This window comes from Balaenoptera borealis (assembly GCF_965194805.1).
Source record: "Balaenoptera borealis genome assembly, chromosome: 18".
NCBI classification, from domain to species: Eukaryota; Metazoa; Chordata; class Mammalia; order Artiodactyla; family Balaenopteridae; genus Balaenoptera; species Balaenoptera borealis.
The window spans coordinates 22,839,310-22,850,868 of record NC_138877.1 but is presented as its reverse complement, the minus strand read 5'-3'; the positions used below and the strand labels follow the sequence as shown (position 1 = coordinate 22,850,868).

Genomic DNA, 11,559 nt, shown 5'->3' with positions numbered 1-11,559 from the left:
ATAAGATACATCATGATCAAGCAGTGTTTTTCCTAGGAGTGCAAGAGTGGGCAACATTAAACCTCTACTAGTGGGTGACTGCCTGGTGTATGATAAATGCTCAGTAAATATTATTGGTCATTTATTGATTAGTAATGGTGGTGGGAGCACAAGCTAGTACAATGCTTTAGAAAACAATTTGACATTATCTTGTAATGTTAAACATATGTAACTTCCAACTCAGCAATTCCACTCCTAGAAATATACCCTAAAGATTCTTAATTATGTGCACGTGTAGACATATGCAACAATATTGTTAGCAGCTTTCTTTGAAATAGCAAAAAAAGAAATTTTAAAATTCTTTTTAAAAGGACGCAGCCTAGTTCCCTGGTGGTCTGGTGGTTAGGATTTGGTGCTTTCACTGTTGTGGCCCAGGTTCAATCCCTGGTCGGGAGACCTGAGATCCTGCAAGTCACATGTCACAGCCAAAATTTTAAAAAATAAAGACAAAAATAAAAAGGAGGCAACCTAAATGTCCATCCATTGGAAAATGGATAAACAACTTGTGTTATAGTCACAGTGGATTGCTATTAAGCGGTGGGATTGAGGTAAGAAAATGGAGGTTGAAGATGAAAGAGGAAAAGGAGGAGGGATTTGCACCATTAAATGAGCCTAGTGTGCTGTAATCTGCAACTGAGTAAGACAGAAATGAAAAGGCAAGGATTTGTTGTAAAGATACGCTGTTACTTCCTGGTCCACGAGCACAGGAATGTGGCTGGGCTGGGCTTCAGAAAGCTACTGAAATTAAGGTCTGCAAAGCTTCTAGGTCCCTTTCTCCATCTCCCATCTCTGCTTCTCCATATGGATTTGTTACACTCCTCTCTCCGAGGACTTATTTCCTCTGCATCCTCTGCAGGTTCACAGTGAAGGTGGCTGCTTCATGGCTGTTGAATTTGTAAGTTGCAGCTCCAGCCACCTAACGTGTACGACCTAATTCTTCCTGGATCCCAATTAAAAATTTCCAGAGAAGAGATTCCTTTACAGGGTCAAGTGCTAGCTCTAAAACCTGTGGATCCTATGATACTAATACAGCTGCCAGAGGTCCACACCAGAGACCAGTGGATCGGGATGGCAGTTCCCCAAAGCAGGGGATCCTTGTGAGCTGAACGGTACTTGCAAATGACCAATGTCAGAATCAGACTGACGGGAAGGGAAAGCTGGGACGAAGTGAGAGAGTAGCATTGACATACATACACTACCAAATGTAAAATAGATAGCTAGTAGGAAGTAGCCGCATAGCACAGGGAGATCAGCTCGGTGCTTTGTGACCACCTAGAGGGGTGGGATAGGGAGGGTGGGAGCTCAAGAGGGAGGGGATATGGGGATATATGTATACGGATAGCTGATTCACTTTGTTATACAGCAGAAACTAACACAGCATTGTAAAGCAATTATACTCCAATAAAGATGTAAAAAAAAAAAAAAAAAAGAATCAAACTGACATTCATGTACAGGTCAAAGGACAAGGAGCTTGGCTCTGATGCCCAAAATCTGGGTTTGCAAACACAGTCATTTTGCCTACACCCTCAACCAATTCATCATTTGAAGTGATCCAGAGACATCTTCCAGATAGATGTCTGGAAGGGCAGTTTCTACCATTGTCTAACATTGTCAGAAAGAAGGAGGCATTAAATGGGCATCCCAAGGGAGGAGTGGCAGGGCCCCTGATGTGGCCTCTGCACTGCTTCCGTATTGGGGTCCCAAATGGGGAGGAAGGAAGGCAGAGTACTTGGAGTCAGATTGTAAAATATTTTGTGTGCCTGGCATTTGAATTTAATTTTGACAATGGAGGGAGCCCCTGAATGTTCTAGAGCACAGGGGTGTTGCGTGTGTCCTTTACAGTTAAGGAAAATAAGTGCAGAGGACTTAGCATAGTCCCCAAAGTTAAACGATGAAAAACAATCATGGTTCCTCATGGAAATTATTTCTTGCATTTATTCTGGTTTTCACTTAATTTATATTTATTGGCAAATATCTCTCAGATATATCGGAGAAGTTGTTAAGCATTCGTTGCCCTGGACTGTGAATACACAGAATCCTCCTCTTCACCACCTGCAGAACAAAAGGCAAGACACTACACCTTCACCTGCTGCGCGGTTGGAGGACCTCATAAATAGAGTCTGTGGAGAAGGCTCATTGCATTGTGCCTCCAGGAAAAGCCAGCACATTGCAAATTCAGGGCGGTCCGTTTGCAGACAAAGAGTAGGAGATGCTCTGAAAGTCAGTGATGTGAACGAGCCATACTTTAAGCAGGGTGCTCTAAACGTGCTGCCCTTCTTCTATCCGAATACCAGTATTTCACCCCATTTATAAGGTAACCTGCCCTTCTGTGCAGCTTATCTTTCCACACTAATTAATTAACATCTGGTTCAATAAGGTTTCACAGCCCATTGACTTTTTTTTTACTGAAGTATAGTTGATTTACAACGTTGTGTTAGTTTCAGGTGTACAGCAAAGTGATTCAGTTTTACATATATAAAAATATACAGATTCTTTTCCATATTCTTTTCCATTATAGTTTATTATAAGATATTGAATAGAGTTCCCCATGCTATACAGTATGACCTTACTGCTTATCTATTTTATATATAGTAGTATGTTTCTGTTAATCTCAAACTCCTAATTTATCCTCCCCTTCCCCCTTTGGTAACCATAAGTTTGTTTTCTATGTCTGAGTCTGTTTCTATTTTGTAAATAAGTTCATTTGTATAATTTTTTAAGATTCCACATATAAGTGATATCATACGATATTTGTCTTTGGCCTACTTCACTTAGTATGATCATCTCTAGGTCCATCCATGTTGCTGCAAATGGCATTATTTCATTCTTTTTTATGGCTGAGTGATAGTCCCTTGTATATATGTAACACATCTTCTTTATCCATTTATCTGTTGATGGGCACTTGGTTTGCTTCCATGTGTTGGCTATTGTAAACAGTGCTGCTATGAACATTGGGGTGCATGTATCTTTTCGAATTAGAGTTTTCATCTTTTCCATATACATGCCCAGGAGTGGGATTGCTGGGTCATATGGTAACTCTACTTTTAGTTTTGTTTTATTTTTTTAAGATTTTTAATTAATTAATTAATTTATTTATTTATTTATTTGGCTGTGTTGGGTCTTCGTTTCTGTGCGAGGGCTTTCTCTAGTTGCGGCAAGTGGGGGCCACTCTTCATCGTGGTGCGCAGGCCTCTCACTGTCGCGGCCTCTCTTGTTGCGGAGCACAGGCTCCAGACGTGCAGGCTCAGTAGTTGTGGCTCATGGGCCCAGATGCTCCGCGGCTTGTGGGATCTTCCCAGACCAGGGCTCGAACCCGTGTCCCCTGCATTGGCAGGCAGACTCTCAACCACTGCGCCACCAGGGAAGCCCCCATTGACTTCTGACAAGCTAATCATGCTCCCATAGTGATAATTCTCCTTATGTCTACATGAACTCATAGTCCATTTCTATTTCCACTAATCCCACAATTCTTGTGCAGACAGTTGCCAGAGCAGAACTTGATTTAACTGTGTGGTTCTAAGTAGCTGCTGCCTAGTCGTGGTTCACCAAAGGTCCAATAAGCAGAGCAAGATGAACACACTGATGGTCCGTGGGAGAATCAGGCAGTTACCCTCCCTTAATGCACAGCTTTGCCACTTCCACACGTGAAGGCAGGAAAGCATCTCTCCCTTCTTCTTTCCGTCGGCATTTCCTCCTGTCACAGGCAGGAGGGCAGTTTGTGTGAGGAAAGTCAAGAAACACAGATATATTTTTAAATAGAAATAATAACAGCTTCAATTCCTTCCTCGCCGAGTTATTATGAAGATCCAATGAGAAGCAGTTGAAATTCCTTTGTAAGTTGTAAAGGGCAAACTTGCTCTGTGCCTAAAACCCCCCGACGTCTCCCCCAGGTCCTTGGAATGATGTCCAGAGTCTGTGCACGGCTCACCTCTGCAGAGGTCTCCTGTCTCTCAGCCGCCTCCACCTCTAGGTACCCCACGACCTTTGCTCAGGCCAGTCCCTGTCTGTACCCTTCCTTCCCTGCTCCTCCCTTTCACCCTCATCTGAGTGGGGGATCCTCATCAATGCTTCCTTAGCGACTCGTGCTTTCCCCAGGGCAGTGTTTCTCAGTAGCATCACTGACATTTGGGGCTGGATAGTTGTTTTTAGTGAGGAAGGCTGTCCTGTGCATTGTAGGATGTTTAGCAGCGTCGATGACCTCTATCAACTAGATGCCGGTAGCACAACCATCCCCACCCCCGTTCTGACAACCAAAAATGTCTCCAGACACTACCAAATGTCTGCTGGGGAGCAAAATTGCACCCACTGAAAACCCCCGCTCTAAGGTACTGCTTATATTGGGGCCAATTATACCCCAGATACTTTCAGACGCTAAGGAAAAAAAGAAGAAGAAAAAGATTCCGTTATTTGCTAATAGTGGTCTGATCTTGCCTTCAAGCCGCCATCACACTAATGAGAGAAAACACTTCAGCTTGCTAGTTAAAGGTACCCTGTTCTCTTCTGGTTGAAAACCATCTCTTTCTTGTGTGAAATGTGGAAAGTTCTTTGAAATTTGATTTCATGTTTACTCATGAACAGCAGCTGCTCACAAAAGTTGTTCACTTTTGAATAAATTATAAGTTTGCCTCTGAGCACATAAACATCCTAAAGGTTTATTGTATCTTGTGTCTCAAAAGAAGCAAGTGGGACTGACTGAGCTGACTGTTGATCAGGTCGCAGACCTAAGAGGAGGGAACGGGCCCTATTTCTGGCCATCCCTCTGCCTAGATCTATTTCCAGCTCACCACCTAAGCAGGGGCGTGATGGATTCAGCACTTACGTAAGGGCACTTAATAATGTCCCAGTATTTACCCAGAAAAGAGAGGAACAATACCCCTTACTCTGAAATCTCCCCAGAACTTTTCTGGTTATTTAAAACCTCTCCCCTCCCCCAACTTTGGGGAGGACGAAGGAGAGGGGGAACCAGCCCACATGGTTGCCCCCCCCCTGCCTTCTTTCTCCTCCACCTCACCTCTCAGAACCCAACAGGATTTGTTTTTCCTTCCCTGCCTGCCCGTCAGGGATTTCCCCCACGTCATATTCCCTTCCTTTCCAAATTCCCTGTTCCGCTTCCCTGCGGGCATAATGGCAGAGGGGCTGTAGTGAAAGAATCACTACAGGGGCAATAGGAGGAGTTACTTGAAAAGTACCTCCCTTTCCTCACACATCAGCCAATGGTCATCTCTTTCCTTGTTGTGTCCCTTGCGGGGCAGGGTTGTGTTTGCCTTGGGGACCATTGTATCCCCAGCACTTAGCATGATGCTGTGTAACAAATGACCTGGGATGGAGCACCCTAAAATAACACATATTTATTAGATCACAGTTTCTGTATCTTGGGAGACCTGATGTGGCGTAGCTGGGTCCTCTGCTCCGGGTTTCGCAAAGCTGCGATCAGGTGTCAGTGCCATGAGATGGAGTCTCACCTGAGGCTCCAGGTGCTCTTCCAGCCTTACCTGCGTTGCTGGCAAAACTCTCCTTGCAGTTATAGAACTCATGATGGCTGCTTCAAGGCCAGCAGGAGAACCTTACACTTTCAAGAGTTTCATCTGATTCAGATCCACCCAGGTAATTTCCCGTTTGATTAACTCAAAATCAACTGATGGGCAAAATCCCTTAACCTTCGCCATAAGTACACAACCTCATCACAGGAGTGACACACGTCATATCCACAAATCCTGCCCACCTTCAAAAGGAGGGATTATACAAGGCCATTGGGTGGTCATCTTAGAATATTGTGTACCACACCCCCCCAAGATATGTGCCTTTGATTGTGCACCAGATATTCTATACCTTTTCTGTGTCTGGCCCACATTGGCTTCTTTTTCTTCCCTGCCTCTTAATTTCTCCTCATCTATTTATGATCTTTTATAAGCAATACACTTTTCATCTGCCTTTGTGTTGATAGACCCATTTTTATCACATGGAAACTCCGTATTACATATTAAAGTCCCTCCTTTGTAGTATAACATGCATAATACATAAGCAGTCATCCCACCACAATTTCACAGCACGCCAGGCATAAATCCAAGGCAGAAGATGTTTGTTGGTATATTTTCATAATTCACTTTAGGCTTTAATTACAAGGAGGCAATAAAAGAAAGATATGAGGACATTGATCTTGTGGCTGGCATCTTTGTCATTCGCTTCGTGTTGACAATTCCCGGTGAAATTCAAGCATCTCTCCACTTCAGCTGCTGTTCTCCAGTCTGCTGAGAGCGTTCAAAACAAGTTACCTGCAGCCTTATGAATATCCAGCTCATTCTGCCCTACTTACTTCTCCTGAGACACAAAACAAAACAAACCTTTAGGGTATTTATGTGCTCAGAGATAGACTTCTAATTTACTCAAAAGTGAACCTCTTTTGAGAACAGCTGCTATTCATGAGTAAACATGAAATCAAATTTCAGAGAGGAACCCTTTACATTTCACCCAGTTAAACCTTTTAATTGTGACTTTCTTAAAGCCAGACAAAATGGTAAAGGGACCTCCCGAACGTAGCTAGATTGTCCAAAGGAAGATTTTACTGAGGCGATATGAACATTTGGAACCACAAAGCCTGTTTGCCTCACCCCCTAAACCTGCTCCCTATAACCATTCCATCCTATTGATTTTCCTTCCACCATCCAACTTGATTCATTGAAATGGAAAGAGAGAACAGCATGTACAAAACATGGAGGCATGGAAAGACCTTTCATTGGTGGAAATAAAAGCAATTAATCACACCTTGAGGTCAGGGGAAATAGTGGGTGTTAGGACTTGAAAGATAGCAGGGTCATGATCATTCAGGACCTTCTGTTAAGGAGTTTGTGTTCTTCCCAGAGATGCTCTGAATGGAGTGCCCTCTGATGGTTGAATGGTGCCCCACCCCCGAAAGACCTGTCTACATCCTAACCCCTGGAATCTGTGAATGTTACCTTATTTGCTGATGTAATTGATTTAAGTATCTTGAGATGAGGTCATGCTGGGTCATCCAAGTGGGCCCTAAATTCAATGACAAGTGTGCTTAAAAGGGACAGAAGAGAAGGCCAGCGTGGAGATGGAGGCAGAGACTGGTGTAATGTGACCCCAAACCAAGGAAGCCAGTAACCACCAGAAGGTGGAAGAGGCAAGGAAGGGAGTCTCCCCCAGAACCTCCAGGGAGGTGTTCAACCTGCCGACGTCTTGATTTCGGTCATCTGGCCTTCAGAATTGTGGCAGAACACATTTCTGTGACTGCAGCCCTAGGGATGAGATTCACCCTTCCACACCCCGGTCTTTATGGAGATCTGCTGTCCATCTTTCAAACTCAGCTCAGGTGCTGTGCTCTCTGGAAAGACTCCCCTGACCAGCCCAGGTAGAGGCAGGCCCTCCCTGCTCTCAGGGGGCCCCTGCTTCCCCAGTGGCTCTCACATTTCCCAGGCTGTTTCTCCCATTGCTCCTTGTTGCATTTTCTGGTGACGCCCAGCTGTCCCTGGCCATCTCTTCTGCACAGGTGCACAGTACCTAAACCCTGCTGGGACCGTCTACAAGGATTCCCAGACCCCTTTCCAGAGGTGTGACTAAAACCTTGGGACTCAGCCTTACATTTAAGTGATCCCCTGCCCCTTCACTTGCTCACATAGGTTTTGAAGGAAGGGCAAAGCAGATTTAGATGTGTTCCCTAGAACAGTACCAAGAGCAAGCCTGCAGATATGCTTTCTTATCCATCGGTGGCAACCTTTCCTCACCTTCTTCCACTCTTGCCATCAGAAATTGGCTCTCCTGGCTTCTCTTCGCTGTGTTGAAACAACTCATGAAAGCTGTGCAGCTGCCTTCCTGGGACAAAGGCCAGAACTCATCAACTCACAAAATCTCTAATAAGAGGTTAAATACATATCCTGAGGCACAGCTAACACAAAAAAGAAGGGAATTTATGAACTCTAGGAAATGGTAACGTTCACTTCCAAAATCCTTTCTACTTACCCTGCATCTGGGGTTTACCTCTCCGTCCTTCCCCTGCGCAGGCTTTCTTGTCACTGGCTTCGGGGGCTTCCTCTCAGAATCCCCATCCCACCTGCCACCTTCAAATCCTCCCCTCTGGAACACAGAAGGTTCCGTTCTGGCTCAGGGCTTACTCTGAAATGCAAGCTCAGCAAAGGCAGAAGCCCATCCTCTGGAGGGAGTTTCTCACCTGAACATCCTGGGGGGAGAATTATCCCTCGCCCCATGCAGCGCACCGTGCATCTCATCCTAGGACACACAGTGCTTTCCTTGATAGGTCAAGTGAAAGAAATTTTGTCCATCTTCTGAAACACATATAACTTTTATAATCAGAAAAAAACTTTATGCAAAAATTAGATAACATGTGTGCAACTGTAGTATATATCATACCCAGGCTGAAATAATTGTGAAGGCGTGCCCTGACTATTGATAGAATTATGGTATCAGGAAATCTTTTAGGAAGTTTGCCAGGATCTATCAGTGGTTGAATATGCTTCCTCTTATATCTGGAAATCCTCCCCCCTGAGGCTCTATGCCATAGAAAAATCTCTCAGAAGGGTATCTAGATATATATTCAAGGTGCTGGTGTAATAGCGAACACCAGAGAGAGATTGTTTATGGATAAATAAGAAAATAGTTAAATAAATGGCAGTACATTCACACAAGAATGCCCAGGATGTGTATATTCTGACCTGAAAGGATGTTTATGGTACATTGATAAATGTTTATTCTTCACCTGTGTCAGGGTTGTGAATTCACTCACACAGCACTCAGCTGTATGAATAGAATGTTAGGCCATCGTATCCCATAACAAATCTGATCTTATGAACTCACATCATTTGGGGTAGCAAGGGTAAAAATTTAGTCCAGCACCACAATCTTAATCCAGTTCCATGATCTCAATAACCACTTGAGTTACCTTCTCTCTGCTTGGATAACTTAGGCAAATGCTCTGGTCTAGTTCTGTCCAAGAGGAGGTCTGGCTCTACGGGGACGAGTATGGTTTGGGGGAACTCCTGGCACTGGGGGAAAAGGGGCCTGGCCTCCTGCTCACTCTCATAGGGTCTCACAGAGTGTCTGCTGAGTGTGGTTTGTCCAGTCCTAATCCCTGGATCCTTTGCTGGCATCAAACTCTCCCCTTCCCTCCAACCTGTACCCCAACTGCTGCCAGAGTCATCTTTTTGAGAATGCAAATCTCATCAGGTCACTCCTTTGTATAGCAAACCTTAAGACCTCCTCATTGTCCTTAGGAGAAAGACATGAGCCTGAAGCCCATCTGGGAGCCCTTGCATGTGTCACGCCTTACTTTCCCCCCTGCCTCACACTGTACAAGCCAACCCCCCACCCCTGGCCCTTCTTTCAGTTCCTTGAACACAGAAGCCTTTTGTACCAGCCGTCCTCCTGTATCCCCTTCCCCTTGTTAATTCCTATTCTTCCTCCAGATCCTTTCCTCAGCTTCACTTTCTTTGATCTCCTTCATGTCCACAGTATACCTCTCTTCAAAGCACAGTTGTAACTACTTATGACATGTATCACAGTTGTAACTTTATCTTTATTTGTGACACGTACGGTGCCTGAACCATATCAGATGCTGGATAAATATTAATTTCTCCTTCTCCTTCCTGATTTATAATTTAGGCCCATATACCAGGTTGGTGCTCCCCAAGAGAATGCTTGTTATCCTGCCATCTATTTCCCACTGGAGATTAATAAGTTGAAATTTGAGTTTATAAAGCAGTTGGCGAATTTTGGTTATAATGAGTCAGATCTCCAAAGCCCAGCAGCATATGACACCTCAAGGCTGTGTTAGTTTTCTGGGGCCATTGTAGCAAATGACGACAAACTTGGATGACTTAGAACAACAGGAATTTATTCTCTCACAGTTCTGGGAGACCAGAAGTCCAAAATCAAGGTGTCCCCAGGGCATGCTTTTTCTGTAGGCTCTAAGGGAGGATCCTTCCTTGCTGCTTCCTAACTTCTGGGAGATCTGCCAGCCGTCCTTGGTACTCCTTGGCTTGAAGACACATCACAACAATCTCTGCCTCCATCATCACATGGCTTTTGCTCAGTGTGACTGCGTCCAAATTTCCTCTTCCTATAAGGATATCAGTCATTGGATTAGGGCCCACCCTAATCCAGAAAGACCTCACTTTAATTTGATTAATTACATCTGCAAAGACCTTACTTCCAAATAAGGTCACCTCCTGAGGTTCTGGGTGAATATAAATTTGGGGGGACACTATTCAGCCTAGTACAAAGGTCCATAAGTCATCATTAATTATGTCTCATTTTTCAACTTTTTAACATGCTTACAACCAAAGGAGTAGTAAACAAATGATTCCTTTCTCTAGATAATAAAGTCATAGAATAAATCTCAAAGCAAACTGAAGTCTCCTTTAAAAGTAATAGCCATAGCATTTGCTGACATGAAAGAAGGTTTGTGAAACATTGTTCAGTGTTTGTTCTCCTGTGTCATAGCTGTCAGTTCACTCCCACTACACCAGGTCCATAAATGTAATGTTGCTCCATTGTGTTCCATTAACTTATCTGGTCTCACCTACTGCCACTATGATATGAAAAAGAAAACGTTGAAAGAAAAAAATTGAAAAATAAGTCAAAAGAAAAAACATCTTCAGACTACAGACTTTTCTTCCTTTGCGTGAGTTGAGTATTCATTATCTAATTCCTCGTGGCTTGAGTTTTCCCCTTGTCTGCTTTAGATGTAATTTCTTATAGCAAGTGTATTTGTATTTAATACTTTATGTTTGATCAAAGATTAGTTGGGTTTTTTTTTCACAAAACCCTGGGACTAGGTACTCTCTTATTTGCTTTGCAAAAGAGAAAATCAAAGCATAGAGAGGTGATCTACCTGAACAGCCAGGTCCTGAGTCACCTGTCCTGGTCCACAGCGGTGAGGACTCTCACTGCTGCCGTAGGAATGACCTCTGATCCCTTGGAACTTCAGCCAAATATTTCTTCTTGACAGACTCCCAAGGTCAACATTAAAGGTTAGTGCTTTCTTACCATACTGTTTCTTACCATTCAACCTTATGGACTCTTCAGGATGAAAAGAGAGTTAGAGGACATAGCAACCCATTACAAATGTCTGATTCTGGACTGAATCTTGGTATGGACAAGTGAACTCTAAAGGGCATTTCTGGAACTATTATGGGAAACTGAATGTGGACTGGGTGTTAGATAATATTAAGGAACTATTGTTAATTTTAAGATGCTGATGTTATTTCAGCCACCTAGGAAAGTAGGAAATGTTCTTAAACTTTTAGCAATGCATACTCAAATAAAGCAATTATTTTTAAGCAACATTTTGAACTAAAAAGTTCGAAGAATCAAATTGTTAACAACAGTTATTTATGGTGAAGGGGTTGGAAAAGAAGCAATTTTTATTTCTAGTTGAAAGACTTCTCTGAATTCTTTGCAATATACATGTAATATATATATTTAAAACTACTCCATCAAGAAACACACAGATAGGGCTTCCCTGGTGGCGCAGTGGTTGAGAAT

The 11,559-nt window shown here is 43.5% G+C and overlaps 1 long non-coding RNA gene across 2 annotated transcripts; it reads right to left on the bottom strand.

Moving 5' to 3' along the window:
- Positions 1–3,108: 3,108 nt before the first annotated feature.
- Positions 3,109–10,857, bottom strand: LOC309615713. Of its 2 annotated transcripts, XR_014237008.1 has the most exons (3): positions 8,228–10,857; positions 8,020–8,133; positions 3,109–7,872 (listed from the first exon to the last, which is right to left on the bottom strand). It is a non-coding gene; the product is annotated as an uncharacterized lncRNA (long non-coding RNA). The 2 variants fall into 2 exon arrangements; XR_014237007.1 differs by having other exon boundaries at positions 3,109–8,133.
- Positions 10,858–11,559: the final 702 nt, after the last annotated feature.